We start from the raw sequence: 26,566 nt of genomic DNA, 5'->3' as shown, positions 1-26,566 counted from the left end.
TGTGTGTGTGTGTATACGTGTGTGTGTGCACGTGTGTGTGTATATATATTTGTGTGTGTGTGTACGTGTGTGTATATTTGTGTGCGTGTATGTGTGTGTGTGAGAGAGTGTGTGTGAATGTGTGTGTGAGTATGAGTGTGTGTGTGTGTGTGAGTGTGTGTGAGTGAGAGTGTGTGTGTGTGTGAGTGTGTGTGTGTGAGTGTGCGTGTACGTGTGTGTGTGTATTTGTGTGTGCGTGTACGTGTGTGTGAGCGTGTGTGTGTGAGCCTGTGTGTGAGCCTGTGTGTGTGTGCACATGTGTGTGTGCGCGTGTGTGTGTGAGTGTGTGTGTGTGAGTGTGTGTGTGAGAGTTTGTGTGTGTGTGTGTGAGTGTGCGTGTACGTGTGTGTGTGCGCATGTGTGTGTGCGCATGTGTGTGTGTACGTGTGTGTGAGTGTGTATGTGTGTTCAGTTGCTGACACATTTGTGTCTGAGTCACTCCCCACCTCTTCCTCCGCTACATTGATGACTGTATTGCCGCCACCTCGTGCTCCCGTGAGGAGGTTGAGCAATTCATCAGCTTCACCAACACATTCCACCCTGACCTTAAATTCATCTGGATCATGTCTGACACCTCTCTCTGCCTCCTTGACCTCTCTATCTTCATCAACGGTGACCGACTCAACACTGACATCTTCTACAAACCCACCAACTCCCACAGCTACCTGGACTACACCTCCTCCCACCCTACCTCCTGCAAAAATGCCATCCCGTATTCCCAATTCCTCCGCCGGATCTGCTCCCAGGAGGAGCAGTTCCACCATAGAACACACCAGATGTTCTCCTTCTTTAAAGACCGCAATTTCCCTTCCCACGTGGTTGATGATGCCCTCCAGCGCACCTCATCCACTTCCCACACCTCTGCCTTCAAACCCCACACTTCCAACTGCAACAAGGACACAACCCCCCTGGTGCTCACCTTCCACCCCAACAACCTCTGCATACACCACATCCTCCTCCGCCAATTCCACCACCTACAAAAAGACCCCACCATCAGGGATATATTTCCCTCCCCACCCCTTTCCATCTTCCGCAAAGACCGTTCCCTCCGTGACTACCTGGTCAGGTCCACGCCCCCCTACGACCCACCCTCCCATCCTGGCACCTTCCCCTACCACCGCAGGAACTGTAAAACCTGTGCCCACACCTCCTCCCTCACCTCCATCCAAGGCCCTAAAGGAGCCTTCCACATCCATCAAAGTTTTACCTGCACATCCACCAATATCATTTATTGTATCCGTTGCTCCCGATGCAGTCTCCTCTATATTGGGGAGACTGGGCGCCTCCTAGCAGAGCATTTTAGGGAATATCTCCGGGACACCAGCACCACTCAACCCCACTGCCCCGTGGTCGAACACTTCAACTCCCCTTCCCACTCTGCCGAGGACATACAGGTCCTGGGCCTCCTCCACCACCGCTCCCCCACCACCAGACGCCTGGAGGAAGAACGTTTCATCTTCCACTTCTGGACCCTGCAAGCCCAGGGCATCAATGTGGACTTCATGAGCTTCCTCATTTCCCCTTCCCCCCCTTTACCCCAGTTCCAACTTGCCAGCTCAGCACTGTCCCCATGACCTGTCCCACCTGCCAATCTCCCTTCCCACCTATCCACTCCACCCTCCTCTCTGACCTATCACATTTACCCTCCATCCACCTATTGCACTCTCAGCTACCTACCCTCCAGCCCCACCACCCTACCATTTATCTCTCCACCCCTGAGGCTCCCAGCCTCATTCCTGATGAAGGGCTTTTGCCCGAAACGTTGATTTTCCTGCTCTTAGGATGCGGCCTGGCCTGCTGTGCTTTTCCAGCAACACACTCTCGACTCATGAGATCATGAGTTCAAGTCCCAGTTGAGGTGACACGCCCAGTGCAGTACTGTGGGAATGCTGCTCTGTCTTCCTGATTAAATGTGAAACCAAGCTTGCTGTCAGCTGTGGGTAAAGAAGACCCCTTTGCTCTTATTTTTGAAGAGAAGCTGATGAGGTGATCTCCCCTCTGTCCTTCACCAACACTTATCCCTCAACTAACATCATGAAAACCCTCATCTCACAAAGCAATTCTCCATTTCAAATGTTCACAGAATCCCCACTCCGTGGAAAGAGGCCATTCAGCCCATTGAATCTGTACTGTCCCTCTGAGGAGCATCCCAAGTTCCAGTGCCTCACCCTATCCCCACATTTCCCAAAGCTAACCCACCTAGCCTACACATCCCTGATCACTATGGGCAATTTCTCATGGCCAATCCACCCTGACCTGCACATCTTTGGATTGTGGGAGGAAACCCCCGCAGACACGGGGAGAATGTGCAAACTCCACACAGACAGTTGCCCCGAGGCTGGAATCGAACCCGGGTCCCTAGTGCTGTGAGGCAGCAGTGCTAACCACTGAGCCACCCTGCTGCTCCCCATCTCTGTCCTCAACAATATTTTTCTCAACTCATTCATGGGATGTGGACGTTGCTGGGTGGCCCAGCATTTATTGCTTGTCCATAGTTGCCCTTTAAGAAGGTAGTAATGAGCTGCTTTCTTGAACTGCTGCAGCCCACAATGCCTTGAGGGAGGGAATTCTGTGATTTTGACCCAACGACTGTGAAGGGACACAGTCAGGGTGGTGAATGGCTCGGAGGGGAACTTGTAGGGGGTGGGGTTCCCAGGTATCTGCTGTCATTCTAGATGGAAGTGGGTTTGGAAGGTGCTGTCATTGGAGACTTGGCAAGACGGTATGGTGCACGTTTTGGGGAGAAAGTTCCGGATTCCATTCCCCCTTTTTGTGAGGAAATGGTTCCTGAATGGCCTGCCTCGAATGTTAATGATCTGGCCCTAGTTCCGGACTCCGCCTACTGATCAATGGGTCTGGATGGGATGCTGTTTGGAGGGTTGGTGTAGACTCAATGGGCTGAATGGCCTGCCTCCACGTTGCAGGGATTCTATGAATCTAAACCTGTTGGAATACACGGTCAGCCAATGCAGGACTATTGTGGCACAGTGATAGTGTCCCTACCTGACAGCGAGAAGGCATGAGTTCAAATCCCACCTGCTCCAGCGGTGTGTTATAACCTCCCTGAAGAGGCTGATTAGGAAAGTAGCGCTGAGCCTGGTGCTTGGGACCTTTCCTCAGCTTCAAGTGGGTGCCTGCATTCCACCTCCACACTCTCGCACACAAGGGGTTAAAGTCTGGATCACTGTCAAACCCAGCTGCTGCTAACCCATTGGAAATGATTGTGAAATGTAAGGCAGCAGTGCACTGCTTTCATTTACTGGCTGTTCGCTGTAACAGGAGCGATCCCAGGGGAGCCCTCCGTTATTATATTGCCATAGCAACGGCAAATGGTTGAAGGTTCTCTTGAAGTAACCAGTCCAATATCCAGCAGCTCGAACCAGGTGCTCTGCGGAGAGAGCTGAGTTGCAGAGAAACCTCTCTGATCCTGCAGTCTCTGAAACAGAGTGACCCCATTGGAGGGTTCTCCCCTGGGTTTTCAGGAATCCACACTTGTAAATGCCTTGCCCCCAAAATTCTGCTGCCCTTGTCCTAATTTGTATCCGATCACACTCTCCGCTCGCCCTGGGCACACCGATCCATTCCCGTTTCCTTGTCCAAAATACCTTGATATTAAAATTCTCACCGCTGTTTACAAAGCCCAAAATGACCCTGTCTATCTCTGTATCCCTGGGCCCAATCGACACATCGTGCCTGTGTCGACTGAGCGTTTTAATCTCTTGCCTTTATCTCCCTCATCATGCAATTTGCTTGTATTAACATGTGCAGGAGGGTGAGCTGTGAGGGTCAGTGCAGAGATGCTTCAGTGTGATTTGGACATGTTCAAGTGAGTGAGTAAATGCACAGCAGGCTTGGTATGATGTGGATGAATGGGAGGCCATCCACCCCCTGAATGAGGAACAGGAAGGCGATAGATTAGGAAATGGGAAATGCATCTAGACTTGGGTATCTTTGTAAGTCACGGAGTCATACAGAACAGAAACAGTCCCTTCGGTCCACCCAGTCCATGCTGACCATGTTCCCGAACAAACTAGTCCCATCTCCCTGCTCCTGGCCCATATCCCTCCAAACCTTTCCTATTCATGAACTTATCCAAATGTTTTTAAATGTTGTAACTGTACCCACAGTCACCACTTCCTCTGGCAGCTCCTTTCACACACGAACCACTCTCTTTGTAAAAAAAGTTGTCCCTTAGGTCATTTTCAAATCTTTCTCCTCTCACCCTAACAAAATGTCCCCAGTCTTGAAATCCCCCACCCTACAGAAAAGACACCTGCCATTCACCTTATCTCAGCCCCTCAAGATTTTATGAACCTCCATTATGTCACTCCTCAACCTCCTGCGCTACAGTGGTAAAAGTCCCAGCCTCTCTTTATAACTCAAATCCTCCATTACTGGCAACATCCTGGTAAATCTCTTCTGAACTCTCTCCAGTGTAATAATATCCTTCTTATAACAGGGTGACCAGAACTGCACACAGTATTCCAGAAGAGGTCTCACCAACATCCTGCTCAACCTCAACATGACTTCCTAACTCCTGTATTCGAAGGGCTGAGAAATGAAGGCAACTGTGCCAAAGATGCTGAAGTAAGTATTTCCTTTTACCCAGTGCTTTGAAGCTAAACAGCAACACATCCACCTGAAACAGATTTCTATCTTTCGCCGTTAGTTGGTCAGTTTTGACAATCACTGAGGAACAGGAAGAAAAAAGTCAACAGATGACATTAGATACACGTAGAACGATAAAGGAAAATGGAGGTCATTCGGCCCATGGCTCCTGTGCTTACTCTCGCCTAATGTGATCCAATGTAGGCCACTGTCCTACCCTTTCCCACATTTCCACATCTATCCTGTAAATACTCAATCCACTTTTGAAGTTACTGCTGAATCTCACACCCAGGAATTACATTCTGGATTACCACAAATTCGCTGCATGAAATGTTTCTTGATGTTGCTCACACAAAAGAAAAGCACTGCAGGTTTGATTAGATTAGTTCATTATGGGTGTGAACCTTATTTGGCATTTGATGCCTGTCCCTAATACCCCTGGTACTCCACATCTTGTTGGGACGCTTCAGAGGGCAGTTAAGAGTCACTGACATTGCTGTGGGTCTGGGGTCATATGTCGGCCAAACCAGGTAAGGATGGCACATTTCCTTCATTGAACAGCATTAATGAACCAGATGGGTTTTTACAACAATCTCGCGAACTAAAAAAAAACAAAAGTGGGCCACTCAGCCCTTCGGGCCTGCTCCCCCATTCAATAAGATCGTGGCTGATCTGATTTTGACCTCAACTCTACAGTCCTCTGATAATCTTCCATCCTCTTGGTCATCAAAAGTCTACCCACCTCTGTCTTCAAAAATGTTAAAGATTCTGCATCCACTGCCTTTTGAGGACGGGAAATTCCAAAGACTCACAACCCTCTGAGAGAGAGAAGTGTTTCCTCATCTCCAGTATGTTTGAAATATAGAATCCCTATGGTGATATGGAAGGAGATCATCAGCTGATTGAGGCAAAAGTGGGTACTGCAGATGCTGGAGATCAGAGTCAAGATTAGAGTGGTGCTGGAAAAGCACAGCAGGTCAGGCAGCATCCGAGGAGCAGGTGAATCAAAGTTTCGGGCAGGAGCCCTCCATCAGGAATGAGGCTGGAAGCCTTGGTGGTGGAGAGATAAATGGGAGGGGGGAGGGGGGTGGGGCTGAGGAGAAGGCAGCTGAGAGTGCAATCATCTCATTGAGTCTGCACTGACCCCTCCAAACAGCATCCCACTCCATCTCTACATTCCCCATGGCTAACCCATACATCTTTGGACCGTAGGAAGAAACCTACACAGACACAGGGAGAACATGCAAACTCCACATAGACAGTCTCCCGAGGCTGGAATCAAACCTGGGGCCCCTGGTGTTGTGAGGTAGAGGTGCTAACCATTGTCCCACCCCACTACAGCATCTGGTTCTAGATTCTCCCACAAGAGGAAACCTCCTTTCCACACCCACCTGGCCAAGTACCTTTAAGATCTTATCTGTTTCAATTAAGTCACCACTGATTCTTGCAAACTCCAGGGGATACAGACCCAGCGTTTGCTCATAAGGCAGTCCACTCATTCCAGGGATTAGTCTAGTAAACCTTCTCTGAACTGCTCCCAAGATGTTAACATCCTTCTGTCAGTACACTGATCAGTCCGGTACACAATCAGCAGTTCATGGTCACTATACTTGATCCACCTGGCTCCTGGCCCTGTGACAGTACCACTCTGTCAACGTCACCCCTGGCTAATGTAAATCTGAAACCAAAACAGAATTTGCAGGGAATGCTGTGTGTCCAACACATTCAGTGTGGAGAGATCCGCGGTTAGTATTTCTGTTTGTCTGAAACAAAGTAGAGTCATACAGCACGGAAACAGACCCCCCCCCCCTTCGGTCCAACCAGTCCTTGCCGACCAGAATCCCAAACTGAACCAGCTCCACCTGCCTGCTCCTGGTCCATATCCCTCCAAATGTTTCCTATTCATGAACTTACCAACATGTCTTTTAAATGTTGTAATTGAGCCCACGTCCACCATTTCTTCAACAGGTTCACTCCACACGCAGACCGTACAATGTGTTCCAGTTCTGATAGTCATTGATTTGAAACGTTAACTGTTTCTCTCTCCCCAGATGCTGCCAGGATTTGCTGGGTTTCTGCAGCACTCTCTGTTTTGATTCACAATCTCACCTCTGGTCAAGGTTCTGATAAGCTTCATTCTGTGTCACCCCTTGGTTACAGACTTCCTGTCCGCTGGTAACAATTTCTGCTTATTCACCTGATCAAAGTCTCTCCTGGTTTTGAATGCTCCTTTTAAATCGCTCCTTAAACTTAGAGAAAGATAGAATCATAGAGATCTAAAGCACAGGAAAAGGCCCTTTGGCCCATCAAATCTGTGCTAGTCAAAAACAACCACCTAAGAGTTTTAGTCCCATTTTCCAGCGCATGGACTATAGCCTTATATACCTTGGCATCACATGTGCACACTTAAATCCTTCTTCAATGTGCTGAGGGTTTCTGCCTGTCCCACCCTTACAGACAGTCAGTTCCAGATCCCCACCACCCTCCAGGTGAAAAAATGTTTCCTCACATCTCCTCAAAACCTCCTGCCCTTTACATTAACTCCGTGCCCCCTGATTATTGATCCCCCTACCAAGGGGAAAGGTTTCTTCCTCTCTCTGTCCACCATTCTTTTATCCATCTCAATCATGCCCCCACTCAGTCTACTCTACTCCTAGGAAAACAAACCCAGTCTGTCCAATAATCATCCCTATGCCCTCGTGAATGCAGAATTAGCTGCTACTGGTTACTTGCAGTCTGTCTCTCTAGTGTCTGTCCACCATCTACAAGACACAAGTCAGGAGGGTGATGGAATACTCCCCACTTGCCCTGGATGGGGGCAGCTCCAATAACACTCAAGAAGCTCGACACCATCCAGGACAAAGCAGCCGCTTGATTAGCACCACATCCACAAACACCCACTCCCTCCACCACCGACACTCAATAGCAGCAATGTGTACTATCTACAAGATGCCCTGCAGAAACTCACCAAAGATCCTCAGACAGCACCTTCCAAACCCACAATGTCCACCAGCTACAGGGAGAGGTGTATGGCAGAACCACGGGTTGCAGGTTTCCTTCCAAGCCTCACTCCAGCCTCACTCAGAAGAGTATCGCTGTTCCTTTTGTGTGCTCCCTCCTGAACAGCATTGTCAGTGTCACTATAGGCTGAGATTGCTGTGGTTCAAGAAGGCAGCTCACCACCACCTTCTCAAGGGCAATTAGAGCCGCAATGTAAATCATACACACCCTGTACTAATTACAGGAGCATCAATGTAGAAAGACATCATTTAGTCTCAACATTCCCTCTCAGTTCTGGGAAAGCCTTTTAAATCCAAACTGCATGGTTCCTTCGTTTGCTCCTTCCATCGCTTGATTAATTATTATTTCAGAGATCTGTGACCTTTCTTCCATTTACAGGACCCCGACCACTATGTCCTGGGCAATTAGTCGAGCAACAAATTCTGACCCAGCCAGCTATGCCCACGTCCAATAATAGACAATAGACAATAGGTGCAGGAGTAGACCATTCGGCCCTTCGAGCCAGCACCACCATTCATTATGATCATGGCTAAGCTCCTTCCTGCTCTCCATAAGCAGAGAAAAGCTATACAGGGAGAAGCTGGTTAGGTGGGATTGACCCAGGGAAGCAGTTTAATGAGGTTCATTGCCTGCTCTAATTTTGAGAGGTTCTGTTGGATACTTTGCTCCCATAGTTCTTATGCTGTCAGTTCTCCAGTCTTTAAACTTAAGAAATATGAAGAGGAGGAGGCCATCCAGCCCCTCGAATCTGCTCCTCCATTAATACGATCATGGCTGATCTCATCTCAGCCTCAACTCCACTTTCCTTCCCGCTCTCCGTGACCCTTTATAACCCATTTCTATTTAAAACCTGTCTATCTCCTGCATTAATTTACTCAGTGTCCCAACATCCACCGCACTCTGGGGGAGTGAATTTCACAGGTTCACAACTCTTTGAGAGAAGTATTTCCTTCCAATCTCAGTTCTGGATCAACTAACCTCAAGCCTAAAGCTATGACCTCTCGTTCCAGATTACCCAACATGAGAAAACATCCTCTCTCCATCTACTGTGTCAATCCCCTTTAGCATCTTATAGACTGAAGGGAAATCTCCCCTCATTCTTCCAAATTCCAGAAAATATAGGCCTTAACTATGGCATTAACATGGTTACTGGACAATAATGGGAAAGGGAATGTCTTATCAACTCATAGAACATAGAATAGTACACCTCAGCCCATCATGTCTGCACTGACCACGATGCCATTATTAATTAACCCCATCTGCCTGCCCATGGTCTGTATCTCACTATTCCTCACCTGTTGTTGTGTCTGCCTAAATGCCTCTTAAACTGTTGTAACCTCTCTTCTCTTACCTCCCCTTGGCAGCACATTCCAAGCACCTACCACCATGTGTGAAAACATTTGCCTCACACATCTCCCTTAAACCTCTCCCCTCTCACGTTAAACCTCTGTCCTCTAGTATTTGACATTCCCACCCTGGGAAAAAGACTCTGACTATCCACCCTACCCGGGCCTCTCATAATGTTCTTGACTTCTATCAGGATGCCTCTCAGCCTCCAACGCTCTAGCGAAACAATCCGTGTTTGTCCACCCTCTCCTTGTAGCTAATACACTCCAATCCAGACAACACCCTGGTAAACCTCTTCTGCACTCTCTCCAAAGCCTCCATATGGTTTGGTGACCAGAACTACACACATTACTCCAAATGTGGTCAAACTAAAGTCTTATATAACTGGAACATGACTCGCCAACTTTTATACTCAATAAAGTTAAGCGATGCTATACACATTCTTTATTACCTTATGCACTTGTATTGTTACTTTCAGGAAACTATGTATCTGCACAAGGTCCCTCTGTATATCAATACTCCCAAGGGTCCTGCCATTTACTGTATAATACCTTCTTGCATTTGACCTCAAAATACATCACCTCACATTTATCTGGATTAAACTCCATCTAAATTTCTCCACACAACTATCCAACTGGCCTTTTTCCTGGTGTATCCTTTGAGAGTCTCCCTCACTATCCACATTCCACTATTTTTTGTCATCTGCAAACTCACTCATCAGACCAGCTACATTTTCATCCAAATCATTTATATACGTTGCAAACATCAGAGGTCCTGACAGAACTTCATTAGTCGGAGACATCGACTACCCTCTGTCACCTACGACCAAGTTGATGGCAGATGAGAAACCGAGAGACGAGGAATCCTCAAAGTTAAAGAGATATTGCCACAAATAAAGTTGTGGAAATCATACCACTCTGAGGTAAGATTAGAGTGGTGCTGGAAAAGCACAGGAGGTCAGGCAGCATCTGAGGAGCAGGAAAATCGACGTTTCGGGCAAAAGCCCTTCATCAGGAATCCTGCTCCTCGGATGCTGCCTGACCTGCTGTGCTTTTCCAGCACCACTCTAATCTCTAGCATCTGCAGTCCTCACTTTCGCCCAGCTCTCAGGTAAGTCAATCGGCCCATCATGTTTTGTGACAGCTCCTTCAAACTGTGATGTAAAGACTCCCACTCTTTTCCCAAACCCCTCTCTACTCTCCCAGTTCCACGATCAGACGGCAGGACTGAAGATTTAGAAATTAGGAAGCAATTAGCTAGGAGGTTCAAAGAATAAGCCACAATGTTCTGAATTAGAAGGGTTGTCCAGATCTAGGAGAATCGTTTAGACTTAATGACGTCTTTTTACATTGATGCTCCTGTAATTAGGGCAGGTTCACTACCATTTATATCGCAGCTCTAATTAGAATTAAATATTAGTCTGGAACTGTTTTCTGCAATGTGGGGGCTGATCGTGCTTTATTAAATGTGCAAGGAAATGCAATTTTAAAATCCTCCAAAATCTAAATAGCATCTCCCTTTTTGAAGCAGGTGACTATTTAGCTGTTGGTTGGGGCTTGATTAGTAGAAAATAGGAGCAGGAGGCGGCCATTCTGCCCCTGCAGCCTGTTCTGCCATGCACCATGATCATCCAACTCAGTCCCCTATTCCCACTTTCTCCCGATACATTTTAATCTCTTTAGCCCCAAGAAGATATCTGGTAGGCATGGATGAGTTGCACTGAAGGGTCTTGATTTGGAGATGCCGGTGTTGGATTGGGGTGGACAAAGTTAAAAATCACACAACACCAGGTTACAGTCCAACAGGTTTAATTGGAAGCACTAGCTTTCGGAGCGCTGCTCCTTTATCAGGTAGTTGTCTCCACAGCTACCTGATGAAGGAGCAGCGCTCGGAAAGCTAGTGTTTCCAAATAAACCTGTTGGACTATAACCTGGTGTTGTGTGATTTTTAACTGAAGGGTCTGTTCCCACACTGTACATCTCTATGACTTTATAAGTATTGCTTGAAAACCCATAATGCTTTGGTCTCAACCGCTTTCTATGACTGAGAATTTCCCAGGCTCCCCACTCTGTGGGTGAAGGCATTTCTCCTCAGTCAGCCCAAAATGGCCCACCCCATATCCTCAGGCTGTGACCCCCTGGTTAGGGACTCCCTGGTCATCAGGAACATCCATCCTGTCTTTCCCATGTCTACTTCCTGTGAGAATTGAATAGGTTTCCAAGGGATTACCCCCTCCCCAAAATCTGTCTTAGCTGTGAATATACTTCATGACACAGCATGTACAGGCCTCTGTGATAAAGAATTCCACAGATTCACAGTCCTCTGAGATTACCCTAGACTCTCCCATAAGGGGAGAGACGGCTCTGCAACTACGCTGTCAAGCCCCTTAAGATGCTGATGTGATTCAGTAAAGTCACCGGTCATTCTTCAAAACTCCAGGGTTTATAGACCCAACCCACTCAACCTTTCGAGATAAGAAAATCCCTGAATTCTCCGGATCAACCTCATTCACTTCCAATGCTGGCATCTTTCTTTGTGAACTGTTCACAGTATTCCAGCTATGGTATGACTAGTGCCTTGTATAGGCAGAAGTGAGGACTGCAGATGCTGGAAATCAGAGTCAAGATTAGAGTGGTGCTGGAAAAGCACAGCAGGTCAGGCAGCATCCGGGGAGCAGGAAAATCGACGTTTCAGGCAAAAGCCCTTCAGCAAGAATCCTGATGAAGGGCTTTTGCCTGAAACGTTGATTTTCCTGCTCCTCGGATGCTGCCTGACCTGCTGTGCTTTTCCAGCACCACTCTAATCTTGACTAGTGCCTTGCATAGTTTTAGCAAAATCTCATTGCCTTTGAATTTAAGACCATCATTCCATTGCCTTCCCAATTACCCAGTAATCAGCTGAAGGTCCAACTGTTAATGGTGGTGGTGAACTGCAGCAGGAATGTACAGGTAATTCGAGTTAGCTATGATGAATCCTTTTTATGCACAAAATGTCACACAAGTGTCAGACAATGACACTTCTCTTCCAATGACAGTTCAATGACATTGCCAGTAAGGGGGAACCTAACTATCTCCCTATGACATTCAGTATTGTTACCCTGGGCAACAGGGTGGCTCAGTGGTTAGCATAGCTGCCTCACAGTGCTACAGGCCCAGGTTTGAACCCACCGTCAGGCGACTTTGTGTGGAGTTTGCACATTCTCCCTGTGCCTGCGTGGGTTGCCTCTGGGTGCTCCGGTTTCCTCTCACAGTCCAGAGATGTGTAAGTTAGGTGAATTGGCCATGCTAAGTTGCCTATACTGTTCAGGGATATGTAGGTTAGGTGTATTAGTCAGGGAAATTGTCAAGTAATAGTGTAGGGGGACAGGTCTGGATAAGATACTTTGAGAGGGTCAGTGTGGATTTATTGGGCCAAATGGCCCATTTCCACACTGAAGGGATTCTATGATCACTCAGTACCCTATTACCAACACCCTGGGGGGTTTCCCTTGCCCAGAAATGAACTGTACTAGTCATACAATTACTGTGGCTACAAGAACAGGTCAGAGGCTAGGAATCCTGTAGTGATAACTCACCTCCTGACTCCCTAAAGCCCGTCCACCATCTACAAAAGGCACAAGTCAGGAGGGTGATGGAATACCCCCCACTTGCCTGGATGGGTGCAGCCCCAACAACACTCAAGAAGCTTGACACCATCCAGGATAAAGTAGCCCCCACTTGATTGGCACCACATCCACACCCTCCACCACCAACTCTCAGTAGCAGCAGTATGTACTATCTACAAGATGCCCTGCAGGAATTCACCAAGGCTCCTGAGACAGCACCTTCCAAACCTATGACCGCTTCCATCTAGAAGGACAATGACAGCAGATACATGGGAACACCACCCCCTGCAAGTTCCCCTCCAAGCCACTCACCATCCTGACTTGGAAATATATTGCCGTTCTTTCAGTGTCGCTGGGTCAGAATCCTGGAATTCCCTCCCTAAGGGACATTGCAGGTCAACCCACAGCACATGGACTGCAGCGGTTCAAGAAGGCAGCTCACCCCCACCTTCTCAAGGGGCAACTAGGGATGGGCATAAACGCTGGGCCCAGTCAGCGATATCCATGTCTTTTGCGTGAATAAAAAACGATTAATGTGTGGACCAAACTCACAGAGCCAGAAGTGTGGTGAATATTCAAACAACTGGTTGTTTTCTTCATTTAATCTCGGTATGTCAACATCAGTGACAAGGTCATTTTTATTGCCCGTCCCTACTTGCCCCTTGAGAAGGTGGGGGTGAGCTGCCTTCTTGAACCGCTGCAGTCCGTGTGCTGTAGGTTCACCCACAATGCCCTTAGGGAGGGAATTCCGGGATTCTGACCCAGCGACAATGAAGTAACAGCGATATATTTCCAAGTCACAGCGAATGATAGAATCCTTAAAGTTATGAGGGAGGGGGGTCTGAGAGAGTAAATTGAAAGAAACAGCAGCAGGATTGTCAGTGACCAGAGAACTATGGTGACTGATAAACAAACCAGAGACAGAGATAAGGGATGTTCTCTCTTTAATTGGTATTCTGTTGTGACCAGAGGGCACTGTTTAAATGGGTGGGCAAGGCCAGAAGTCACATGACACCAGATTATAGTCCAACAGATTTATTTGAAATCACAAGCTTTCGGAGGGCTGCCCCTTCATCAGGGGAAGTGGAGGGAAGCGCAGGCATAGTATATACAGGTGGATATATAAATGTAAACTCTTTGCTCCACTTCACCTGACAAAGGGGCAGGGCTCTGTAAAATGGTATTTCCAAATAAACCTGTTGGACTATAACCTGGTGTTGGGTGATTTTTAACTTTGTCCACCCCAGTCCGACACCGGCTCCTCCACATCATGGCTTCCTTGAATGTACAAACATAGCACGACGGGGCCATTCAGAAATTTGATCTTTCTCCACTATCAGTACAACCATGCTTGATCCTCTATCTCAATGATGTATCCAGCTTTCTCCCCATACCCTGTGTTTCTGTTAAAGACTGTGATTAGCCCACCCTTATTCCTCCCTCCAAATCCATATGGTGATCACTCTGCAGTGCTGATCCAAAATAACCGATTTTAATGGCGAATGGAAATATCTGGATCGAGAGAGCATCAGACCGTGGATGCTGCTGCTTTTGGATGTGATTAATTATTACAAAGGATACGTCATTTTGTAGTTTCTATGCCCTGGTCTAAGTCATCAGGAGGAATTCTGTTAAATAGGCTTGTGCAGACTTGAATTAAACCAAACCCCTTATCCCATCATGCCCAATATACACAGTCCCACAGGGGTCAGTTAGCTCAGTTGGCTGGACAGCTAGTTTGCAACGTTGAGTGTGGGTTCAGTTCCCGCACTGGCAGAGGTTTTGAGCTTTTTAACCTCTTCCTGTGCCTGAGGTGTGGTGACTCTCAACTTAGATCGTCATCAGTTGTCTCTCTCTCTTTCTCTAATAAGACAGCAGCCCAATAGTCTGGGAAGACTATGGCGGCCTTACATTGGCTTTGCATAATTCCAATAAACCTTTCCCAATCTACACAATCCCATATTTGACCCAAACCACTTCCCATACACTGCAATTGTATATAATCCCAAATGGACCAACCCTTTACATTCATTCTTATTATAACATTCCCAGTAATGAAACCATTAGACTATAAAGTGTAGGTGCAGAACTTGACCATTTGGCCCATCGGGTCTGAAGGGTGGCACGTTGTCTCAGTGGTTAGCACTGCAGCCTCACAGCATCAGGGACCCAGGTTCGATTCCAGCCTCGGGCGACTGTCTGTGTGGAGTTTGCACATTCTCCCCGAGTCTGCGTGGGTTTCCTCCGGGTGCTCCGGTTTCCTCCCACAGTCCAAAGATGTGCAGGTCAGGTGAATTGGCCATGCTAAATTGCCCAGACTGTTAGGTGCATTAGTCAGAGGGAAATGGGTCTGGCTGGGTTACTCTTCGCAGGGTCAGTGTGGACTGGTTGGGCCGAAGGGCCTGTTTCCACACTGTAGGGAATCTAATCAATGAGACCGTGGTGGATCTGATTATCCTCAACTCTGCTTTCACCCCCTCCCCTAACTTTTGATTCCCTTCCTGGTTAAATATCTGTCTGACTCAGTCTTGAATATACTTCACAGCCCTCCATGGTAAAGAATTCCACAGATTCACTCCTGTCTGAGAGGAAAGAAAAGAAATCCTCATCCCTGCCTTCAGTGTGTGACCCCTCATTCTGAGATGCTCATTTTGCCCTCATGGCCTGTCCTACCCGTCCATCTTCCATCCCACCTCTCCGCTCCACCCTCCTCTCTGACCTATTACCTTGATCGACCTATCGCATTCCCAGCCACCTTCCGCCCAGCCCCACCCCCTCCCATTTATCTCTCAGTCCCCTTAGCCCCCAACAATCCTGATGAAGAGCTTATGTTCGAAACATTGATTATCCTGTTCCTAGGATGCTACCTGACCTGCTGTGCTTTTCCAGCACCACACTTTTTGATTCTGATCACCAGCATCTTCAGTCCTCCCTTTCTCCAGAGAGCAGAGGAGGTTCACCAGGTTGATTCTGGAGTTGAGAGGATTGGCTTATGAGGAGAGATTGAGTACTCTGGGACTACTCTCATTGGAATTTAGAAAAACGAGGGGAGATCTTATAAAAACACATAAAATTCTGAAGGGAACAGATAAGATAGAAGCAGGGAGGTTGTTCCACTGGAGGGTGAAACTAGAACTAGGGGTCACAGCCTCAAATTAGGGGGATTTAGGACTGAGTTGAGGAGGAACTCCTTCACCCAGAGGGTTGTGAATCTGTGGAATTCCCTGCCCAGGGAAGCAGTTGAGGCTACCTCGCTGAATGTTTTTAAGGCAAAGATAGATTTTTGAACAGTAAAGGAATTAAGGGTTACGGTGAGAGTGCGGGTAAGTGGAGCTGAGTCCATGTAAAGATCAGCCATGATCTTATTGAATGGCAGAGCAGGCTCAAGGGATCAGATGGCCTACTCCTATTTGTCATGTCTTACAGAACTGCACAGGAGGATCACACACAGACAACAGGACAATAACACCCAGGGTCTACATGAAGGTCCTATTTAGAGTCATAGAGATGTACAGCATGGAAACAGACCCTTCGGTCCAATACATCCATTCCAACCCTCTGAAGAGAATTCCACCCAGACCCATTCTCCTACCCAATTACTCTACATGTACCCTGACTAATGCACCTAACCTACATATTCCTGAACACTATGGGCAATTTAGTATGGCCAATTCACCCTGACCTGCGCATCTTTGGACTGTGGGAGGAAACCGGAGCACCCGGAGGAAACCCACGCAGACACGGGGAGAACGTGCAAACTCCACACTGACAGTCACCCAAGGCTGGAATCGAACTGGGTCCCTGACGCTGTGAGGCAACAGCGCTAATCTTTGAGCCTGTTCTTATAAATTCTGTCTCTGTGTGTCAGTGTTCCCTCAGTCTGGCAGCATTGCTTCAGTGTGGGAAGGTGGCGTCAATGCAGGAATGGTGCTCAATCTGGGAATGCTGTTAAAAGTCTGGGAATGCAGCTGAGTCTTAGCCAAAGAGTCCAGTTGCTGGGAGCTAATTTCGGGAATCAGAAGACTGTGTGGGCATTCACCTAGCAACATGACCAGCCCAGACAGGAACTGGAACTGTCCGCTCGCTCCCAGCAGGATTAGGTTATCAGGGCAAGAGAGATTATTTTAATTCTTTTAACTGTTTGAGAGCTGAGCAGCTGATGTTCTGTATCTCTGCTAAAAATCACACAACATCAGGTTATTGTCCGACAGGTTTACTTGGAAGCACTAACTTTCAGAGCGCTGCTCCTTCATCAGGTGGTTGTGGAGAATAAGATTGCAAGACACAGAATTTATCGCAAAAATTTACAGTGTGATGTAACTGAAATTATACATTGAAATTGATTATCTTACAATCTTATTCTCCACAACCACCTGATGAAGGAGCAGCGCTCTGAAAATTAGTGCTCCCAATTAAACCTGTTGGATTATAACCTGGTGTTATGTGATTTTTAACTTTGTCCACCGGCATCTCCGAATCATGACTGTATCTCTGCCGCTGTGTATGTGCTCAGCAAAACTGGGGACGTTGAGAAATTTCAGGCAAAGGGAAGACACTGCAGAAAATTGGGAATATTGTCCATGCTGACTGTTTCCAGCACAGTACTGAGGGAGTGCTAGACTGTCAGAGCAACCAAATCTCACATAAGGCGTTAAGCCAAGGCTAAGCCTACCCTCTCAGGTGGTAGTAAAAGATTCACTGACACTCTTTTCAAAAAGAACATAAATGATTTGGGTGTGAACAGAGGAGCTATGGTTAGTAAGTTTGCAGATGACACCAAAATTGGAGGTGTAGTGGATAGCGAAGAAGGTTACCTCAGAATACAACAGGATCTTGACCAGATGGGCCAATGGGCCGAGGAGTGGCAGACAGAGTTTAATTTAGATAAATGTGGGGTGGTGCATTTTGGAAAGGCAAATCAGGGCAGGACTTATGCACTGAATGGTAAGGTCCTGGGGAGTGTTGCTGAACAAAGAGACCTTGGAGTGCAGGTTCATAGTTACTTGAAAGTGGAGTCGCACGTAGATAGGAAGGCAATGTTTGGTATGCTTTCCTTTATTAGTCAGAACATTGAGTATAGGGGTTGGGAGGTCATGTTGCAGCTGTACAGGACATTGGTTAGGCCACTTTAGCAATATTTTGTGCAATTTTGGTCTCCCTGCTGTCGGAAGGATGTTGTGAAACTTGAAAGAGTTCAGAAAAGATTTACAGGACATTATCAGGATTGGAGGATTTGAGCTATAGGGAGAGGCTGAATAGGCTGGGGCTGTTTTCCCTGGAGCATTGGAGGCTGAGGGGTGACCTTATAGAGGTTTATAAAATCACAAGGGTGATGGATAGGATAAATAGACAAGGTCTTCTCCCGGTGGAGGGGAGTCCAGAACTAGAGGGCATTGGTTTAGGGTGAGAGGGGAAAGATTTAAAAGGGACCTAAGAGGCAACGTTTTCACACAGAGGGTGGTACGTGTATGGAATGAGCAGCCAGAGAAAGTGGTGGAGGCTGGTACAATTACAACATTTAAAAGGCAGAACATATTGTGAACAGCTACCCCGTAATTAATGTCTCCTCATGTGACAGTCCCTCTATACCTGGTAACAGCTGAGCGTACCCTCTCTCACCTGCTTAACTGTTTGGCTGCATCACGGACACACGTTCCTTAACGGTCACACCCTGGAAACGGACCTCAACCCTGGAACGTCTGGCTAAGAGGCAGGGATACTACCGACTGTACCTTATGACCTGAGGCACATCGGTGATGCTATTGGAATAGTCAAACCAGAGATCATTGAGAGATGTGAGTTCAAATCCCACCACTACCACTGGGGAATAAAAATTCCGTTCAGTCAAGTAATTCTCAGCTGGGGGAGATTAAAAACTGCCATTGATGATGTAGTTGTGTTGGAGATGATAGAGAAGATGTTCACTGAACTGGCTCCTTGGAAAACAGGATCATTCTTTGACAACAGGCTGAGTATTTTTTGTGTCAATATTCTTTTGAAGAATGAGGGAGGAGAAGCAGTTGAAATTCTGAAGGGGTTTGTCAGGGAAAGGCTAAGGGTGTTTCTGCCGACTGGGGATTTGAAGACTTGGGAGAGGAGGGGACACAGTCTCAAGGTGAGGGGCTGATCATGTCACACTGAGATGAGGAGACATTCCTTCACTTGTAATGGTGTGAATCTCTGGAAGTATTCACCTCTGAGGGCTACAATGCACTGTTGTCGAATATATTTCAAGTTGGCATAGACAGATTTCTCTCTGGTCACTCAGCAAATCCAGGGATATGGGGAGAGGGCAGGAAAATGGGGTTGAAGTCCAAGATCAGCCATGATGGTATTGAATGGCAGAGCAGGGTCAATGGGCTGAATGGCCTCATCCTACATCTATTTGTTGTGATTTTGTGACCATTGCCCCACCGGACTTGTAAAAACTGCAATTCTTCAGAAACAGAAGTTTGCTGTTCTCCCCTGCTGTGGCCTATGTGTGACTCCAGCCTCACACTCTGACTCTTTAACCCTTCAATGAAATTATCCAACAGGCCACTCAACCCCAACCCACACCTTTGTCTCCTACCACCTCCACAAGGGCAATTCAGGACTGACAATATTGAGGATTTCCCTCCCTGAAGGGCTTTGGAGATTGAGTTGAGGGATTCTTTTGCAGAAATCAGGCCGATCCTCAGCAGTTATACCAATGCTATTTATAAATTCATTTCCAGAACTTTTTTAACTGAATTAAGACACGCAAAGAGCCAACAAGACACGATTGGAAGGCAGAGGGAGCGGGGAAATTAGAGTGGAACATGTAATACTTATTTGTGGTCACTGGCGCTCAGTAATGGTGGGGGAAATTGATTTGGAGACACTCCCTGAGACTGTTACAGCAGCATATTAATATGGAGATGTTCCCAGCGGCTCAGACACAGTGGTGCATCGAAGTAGAGATGTCCCGTCAGACTCGGTCACAGCAAGATATTGATTTGGAGACACTCTGTGGTGCCCATTTACAGTGGGCTATTGAACAAAGAACAGTACAGCACAGGAACAGGCCCTTCGGCCCACCAAGCCTGCGCTGATACATGAAGTCTTTCCAAACAAAAACCTTTTCCCTCGATGCAGGCCATACCCCTCAATCCCCTGCCTATTCATGTACCTGTCAAGATGCCTCTTTGATGTTGTTATTGTACCTGTCTCCACCACTTCCTCTGGCAGTACATTGCAGCCACTTACCACTCTGTGGGTAAAGAAATTGCCTTGACATTTCTTCCCTGGGAAGAAGACTCTGACTATCCACTCTATCCATGTCTTTCATGATTTTGTAAACCTCGACCAGGTCATCCCTCATTCTTTGATGTACAAGTGGAAACAAACCAAGTTTGTCTATTCTCTCCTCATGCCCTCCAAACCAGGCAGCATCCTGGTAAACCTTCTCTCCAAAGCCTTCACAATCTTCTGGTAACGTGGTGACCAGAGCCATATGCAATATTCCAAATGTGGCTGACCGAAAGTTCTATCCTGTTGCAACGTGACTCGCCAATTTTCATACTCTATGACCCGATTGATGAAGGTAAGCATACCTTATGCCTTCTTGACCACCTTATCCACTTACAGTCATGGAGTCAGAGAGATGTACAGCATGGAAACAGACCCTTCAGTCCAACCCGTCCATGCCGACCAGATATCCCAACCTAATCTAGTCCAACCTGCCAGCACTTGGCCCATATCCATCCAAACCCTTCCTATTCATATACCCATCCAAATGCCTCTTAAATGTTGCAATTGTACCAGCCCCCACCACATCCTCTGGCAGCTCATTCCATACACGCACCACCCTCTGCGTGAAAAAGTTGCCACTTAGGTGTCTTTTATATCTTTCCCCTCTCACCCTAAACCTATGCCCTCTAGTTCTGGACTCCCCCACCCCAGGGAAAAGACTCTGTCTATTTATCCTATCCATACCCCTCATAATTTTGTAAACCTTTATAAGGTCACCCCTCAGCCTCTGACGCTCCAGGGAAAACAGCCACTCCCTGTAGCTCAGACCCTCCAACCCTGGTGTGTTGCCACTTTTAGGTAACTTTGGACCTTATACCTCTGTGTGTTGGTGCTACTAAAGGTTCTGCCATTTCCTGGGGGCGACACGGTAGCTCAGTGGTTAGCACTGCTGCCTCACAGCACCAGGGTCCCAGGTTTGATTCCCACCTCGGGCAACTATCTGTGTGGAGCTTGCACATTCTCCCCGTATCTGTGTGGGTTTCCTCCGGGTGCTCCGGTTTCCTCCCACAGTCCAAAGATGTGCAGGTCAGGTGGATTGGCCATGCTAAATTGCCCGTAGTGATAGTGCATTAGTCAGAGGGAAATGGGTCTGGGTGGGTTACTCTTCGGAGGGTCGGTGTGGACGGGCTGGGCCGATGGGCCTGTTTCCACACTGTAGGGAATCTAACCTATACACTTCCGTCCTGCATTAGATCTTCTAAAATATGCCACTAACCATGTGTCTGGATTAAACTCCATCTGTCATTTCTCTGCCCAAGCCTCCAGCCCATGTACATCCTCCTCACTATCTGCAGCTCCCCCAACTTTTGTGTCGTCTGCAAACTTACTAATCAGACCATCTACGTTCTCCTCCAAAGCGGTCATACATATTTGAAACAGCAGGGGTCCCAGCACTGATCCCTGCGGACCACCACTGCTGAACTGAATATCCAGTCAGAAAAACACCCTTCCCACCACCACCCTCTGTCTCCCCTGATTCGGAGACACTACTTGGTGCTCAGTTACAGGGTGGGTTAATTATTCTGTGCTGTTAAATTAATAAAACCCTTAAAAATAGTGGATTTTGCAGCGAAACTGAGATTGTGACAGCTGTTTACACTATTACCGTACAGCATTATTCATGATTAATTAAGCATTTTTTCACCAAGTTTATGCAGGTGGAATACTGAAGCAATTAATTAGTCATGAACTTTCCACACAACAAATGTGCTAACAAAAATGGATCAGCGTTCCGGCATGATGCTCTGTGATATTTATGACAAAAATCCCAGAAAGATTCAGGAGGAAACCTTGGAGTCTGTCAGTGTTGACAGGGAGGTCCCTGGGAAAAGCAGTTAGTCAGTGTTATCATTCCACAGTCAGGCTAAACACAGCAAGCTCACATGCTGGGAATTGTGATCTGGAACCACATAATATGAGATTGGGTTTGGCGTTGTCCGTAGATTCTGTATCTTGAGAGCCTCTTGTTGCTGTAGGGATGAACAATGAACTTCATTCAGCAGAGATTTGAGAAACAAATCTGCAGGGAGATCTCAGTTATCTGTAAGATTGGTAGGGTGGTAATTGTAGGGGGTTTTAACTTTCCAAACACAGACTGGGACTGCCAAAGTGTTCAGGGCTTGGATGGAGAGGAACTTGAGAAAATTTTCTGGGAGAAAGTGAGGACTGCAGATGCTGGAGATCTGTGTCAAAGAATGTGGGGCTGGAAAAGCACAGCAGGTCAGGCAGCATCCGAGGAGCAGGAGAATCAACGTTTCGAGTATAAGCTCGTCATTCCTATCAAAGGGCATATGCTCGAAACTTCAACTCTCCTGCTCCTCGGATGCTGCTTGACTGGCTGTGCTTTTCCAGACCGACAATTTTTGAAGATAATTTTCTCATTCAGTATGTGGATGTACCGACTGGGGAAGGTGCAAAACTTGACCTACTCTTTGGAAATAAGGCAAGGCAGGTGACTGAGGTGTCAGTTGGGGAGCACTTTGGGGCCAGAGACCAAAATTCTATTAGTTTTAAAGTGGTGATGGAAAAGGTTAGACCAGATCTAAAAGTTGAATTTCTAAATTGGAGGAAGGCCAATTTTGACGGTATTAGGCATGAACTTTCAAAACTTGATTGAGAGCAGATGCTCACAGGTAAATGGACAGCTAGAAAATGGGAAGCCTTCAGAAATGAGATAATGAGAGTCCAGACACCATCTATTCCTGTCAGGGGGAAAGGAAAGGCTGGTAGGTATAGGGAATGCTGGATGACTAAAGAAATTGAGGGTTTGGTTAAGAAAAAGAAGGAAGCATATGTCAGGTATGGACAGGATAGATCGGGTGAATCCTTAGAAGAGTATAAAGGCAGTAGGAGTATAGGTAAGAGGGAAATCAGGAGGGCAAAAAGGGGACATGAGATAGCTTTGGCAAATAGGGTTAAGGAGAATCCAAAGGGTTTTTACAAATACATTAAGGACAAAAGGGTAACTAGGGAGAGAATAGGGCCCCTTAAAGATCAGCAAGGCAACCTTTGTGTGGAACCACAGGAAATGGGGGAGACACTAAATGAGTGTTTTGCATCAGTATTTACTGTGGAAAAGGACATGGAAGATGTAGACTGCAGGGAAATAGATGGTGACATCTTGAAAAATGTCCAGATTACAGAGGAGGAAGTGCTGGATGTCTTGAAGCGCATAAAGGTGAATAAATCCCCAGGACCTGATCAGGTGTACCCGAGAACTCTGTCAGAAGCTAGGGAAGTGATTGCTGGGCCTCTTGCTGAGATATTTGTATCATCGATAGTCACAGGTGAGGTGCCAGAAGACTGGAGGTTGGCTAATGTGGTGCCACTGTTTAAGAAGGGTGGTAAGGACAAGCCAGGGAACTATAGACCAGTGAGCCTAACCTCGGTGGTGGGCAAGTTGTTGGAGGGAATCCTGAGGGACAGGACGTACATGAATTTGGAAAGGCAAGGACTGATTCGGGATAGTCAACATGGCTTTGTGCGTGGGAAATCATGTCTCACAAACTTGATTGAGTTTTTTGAAGAAGTAACAAAGAGGATTGGTGAGGGCAGAGCAGTGGATGTGATCTATGTGGACTTCAGTAAGGCATTCGACAAGGTTCCCCTGGGAGACTGATTAGCAAGGTTAGATATCACGGAATACAGGGACAACTAACCATTTGGATACAGAACTGGCTCAAAGCTAGAAGACAGAGGGTGGTGGTGGAGGGTTGTTTTTCAGACTGGAGGCCTGTGACCAGTGGACTGCCACAAGGATCGGTGCAGGGTCCTCTACTTTTTGTCATTTACATAAATGATTTGGATGTGAGCATAAGAGGTACAGTTAGTAAGTTTGCCGATGACACCAAAATTGGAGGTGTAGTGGACAGTGAAGAGGGTTACCTCAGATTACAACAGGATCTGGACCAGATGAGCCAATGGGCTGAGAAGTGGCAGATGGAGTTTAATTTAGATAAATGCGAGGTGCTGCATTTTGGGAAAGCAAATCTTAGCAGGACTTATACTCTTAATGGTAAGGTCCTGGGGAGTGTTGCTGAACAAAGAGACCTTGGAGTGCAGGTTCATAGCTCCTTGAAAGTGGAGTCGCAGGTAGATAGGATAGTGAAGAAGGCATTTGGTATGCTTTCCTTTATTGGTCAGAGTATTGAGTACAGGAGTTGGGAGGTCATGTTGCGGCTGTACAGGACATCGGTTAGGCCACTGTTGGAATTGGAGGCATTTCTGGTGTCCCTCCTAATGGAAGGATGTTGTGAAACTTGAAAGGGCTCAGAAAAGATCTACAAGGATGTTGCCAGGGTTGGAGGATCTGAGCTACAGGGAGAGGCTGAACAGGCTGGGGCTGTTTTCCCTGGAACTTCGGAAGCTGAGGGGTGTCCTTACAGAGGTTTATAAAATCATGAGGGGCATGGATAGGATAAATAGACAAGGTCTTTTCCCTGGGGTGGGGGTGCCAGAACTAGAGGGCATAGGTTTAGGATGAGAGGGGAAAGATATAAAAGGGACCTAAGGGGCAACCGTTTCACAGAGGGTGGTACATGTATGGAATGAGGAGGTGGTGGAAGCAGAAAAAGAGAAGTCGATATTTCGGGTTTGACCCATCTTCAAGATTGCAGAATTACGGTATTTAAAAGGGATCTGGATGGGTACATGAATAGGAAGGGTTTAGAGGGATGCGGGCTAAATGCTGGCAATTGAGACGAGAGTAATTTAGGATATCTGGTCAGCATGGAAGATTTGGACCGAAAGGTCTGTTTCCATGTTGTACATCTTTATCACTCTAACTGCAAGGGCACAGAGGGATTCAAAATGAGGGAATTTTAATAGAGGGAGAGGGACGGGAGGCTTCAGAAGTCAGTGTGTGTTAGCGAGCGGTGAGAGTGAGGTTCATAGGATGTCCCCCTCGGGCAAAACACTGTGATCTTGCCAAGAACCAGGTTAGAACATTTGATGAATCAGTCTCCTCTTCCTGAGCTGGATCCATATGCACTCAGAATAGTCGTCTTATTCGATAGCACATTGTCCTACATCACAGCTCCTCTCGCAACACCTCCTACTCAGCTGTCACAATGTGTTTTCTCCACCAACTCAAGAGCACAGCAGGTTACAATTAGCACTTCACGGCTTTCTGTGCAACGATTTCTTTTGTAACTGGGATGATTTTGGGAGCTCCTCATTGCTCAAAAATCGAGCCAGAAATCAGGTGCTAATTAATTTTTGAGTAGCTTCTGAAGCAGCCCTGATTCTGATGCAGCTGAGGAGGAATTTGACTTTTAACCAGAAAGTAAAGGCAGGAACAATTGGTTTCTTTTTAGTTCATTTCTGAGATGTGGGCGTCTCTGGCTGGGCCCAGCATTTATTGCCCATCCCTAGTTGCCCCTTGAGAAGGTGGGGTGAGCTGCCTTCTTGAACCACTGCAGTCCATGTGCTGTGGGTTGACCCACAATGTCCCTTAGGGAGGGAATTTCAGGATTCTGACCCAGTGATAAATAATGAAAATATGTTCGATCCTGGAGGGTTTTGGCCGGGTCCAGAACACCATCAGATAAAGGATTAGAATTAGGCCGTTCAGCCCATTGAGTCAAATCCGCTACCCAATCATGGCTAATATGTTTCTCAAGTCTATACTGTTGCCCTCTCCCCATAACCCTTGATCCCCTTACTAATCAAGAACCTATCTATCTCTGTCTTAAATACACTCAGTGACTTGGCCTCCACAGCCTTCAGCAGCATTGAGTTCCCCAGATTCCCCACCCTCTGGCTGAAGAAATTCCTCCCCATCTCAGTTCTAAAGGGACGCCCCTTCACTCTGAGGCTGTGCCATTGGGTCCCAGTCGCTCCTCCTCATGGAAACATTTTCCCCATATCCACTCTATCCAGGCCTCTGAGTATTCTGCGAGTTTCAATCAGACCTCCCTCATCCTTCTAACCTGCATCGAGTACAGACCCAGAGTCCTCAACCACTCCTCATACGACAAGCCCCTCCTGCCCGGGGTCATTCTTGTAAACCTCCTCTGGATCCCCCTCCCAGGCCAGCACAGGCTTCCTTAGACACAGGGAACAAACTGCTCACAGTATTTCAAATGATTTCTTCTCCTTTCTCTTTTCAAGTTTTAAAATGTTTTTTTCTCTCTACTGACCTTCCGGAAGGCTCTCAGTCATAGCGGCAGGGAGTGCTAGTTGAGGATTCTCTAAAGGTAAACATGCAGGTTGAGTCCGTGATTAAGAAAACGAATGCAATGTTGTCATTTATCTCAAGAGGGTTGGAATATAAAAGCAGCGATGTGCTACTGAGAGTTTATAAAGCTCTGGTTAGGCCCCATTTGGAGTACTGTGTCCAGTTTTGGTCCCCACACCTCAGGAAGGACACACTGGCACTGGAACGTGTCCAGCGGAGATTTACACGGATGATCCCTGGAATGGTAGGTCTAACATACGAGGAACGGCTGAGGATCCTGGGATTGTATTCATTGGAGTTTAGGAGATTAAGGGGAGATCTAATAGAAACTTACAAGATAATACATGGCTTGGGAAGGGTGGACGCTAGGAAATTGTTTCTGTTAGGTGAGGAGACTAGGACCCGTGGACACAGCCTTAGAATTAGAGGGGGTAAATTCAGAACAGAAATGCGGAGACATTTCTTCAGCCAGAGAGTGGTGGGCCTGTGGAATTCAT

The 26,566-nt window shown here is 47.0% G+C and overlaps 1 protein-coding gene and 1 long non-coding RNA gene across 5 annotated transcripts in view; one reads left to right on the top strand and one right to left on the bottom strand.

Annotated features, from left to right (window-relative positions):
* The window catches only part of tmem198ab (transmembrane protein 198ab), a 149,251-nt gene that overhangs the window by 49,396 nt on the left and 73,289 nt on the right, over positions 1 to 26,566 (bottom strand). The window lies entirely within an intron of this gene.
* The window catches only part of LOC148149680 (uncharacterized), a 137,217-nt gene that overhangs the window by 82,978 nt on the left and 27,673 nt on the right, over positions 1 to 26,566 (top strand). The window contains exon 2 of the long non-coding RNA XR_015757736.1: positions 4,499 to 4,626. This is a non-coding gene — a long non-coding RNA (uncharacterized LOC148149680). The remainder of the gene's footprint in view (positions 1 to 4,498; positions 4,627 to 26,566) is intronic.

This window comes from Chiloscyllium plagiosum, unplaced genomic scaffold, assembly GCF_037043375.1.
Source record: "Chiloscyllium plagiosum isolate Xiang-an unplaced genomic scaffold, Cpla_swu_hap1 HiC_scaffold_7, whole genome shotgun sequence".
Taxonomy (NCBI): Eukaryota; Metazoa; Chordata; class Chondrichthyes; order Orectolobiformes; family Hemiscylliidae; genus Chiloscyllium; species Chiloscyllium plagiosum.
This window is presented reverse-complemented; position numbering and strand designations above follow the sequence as displayed.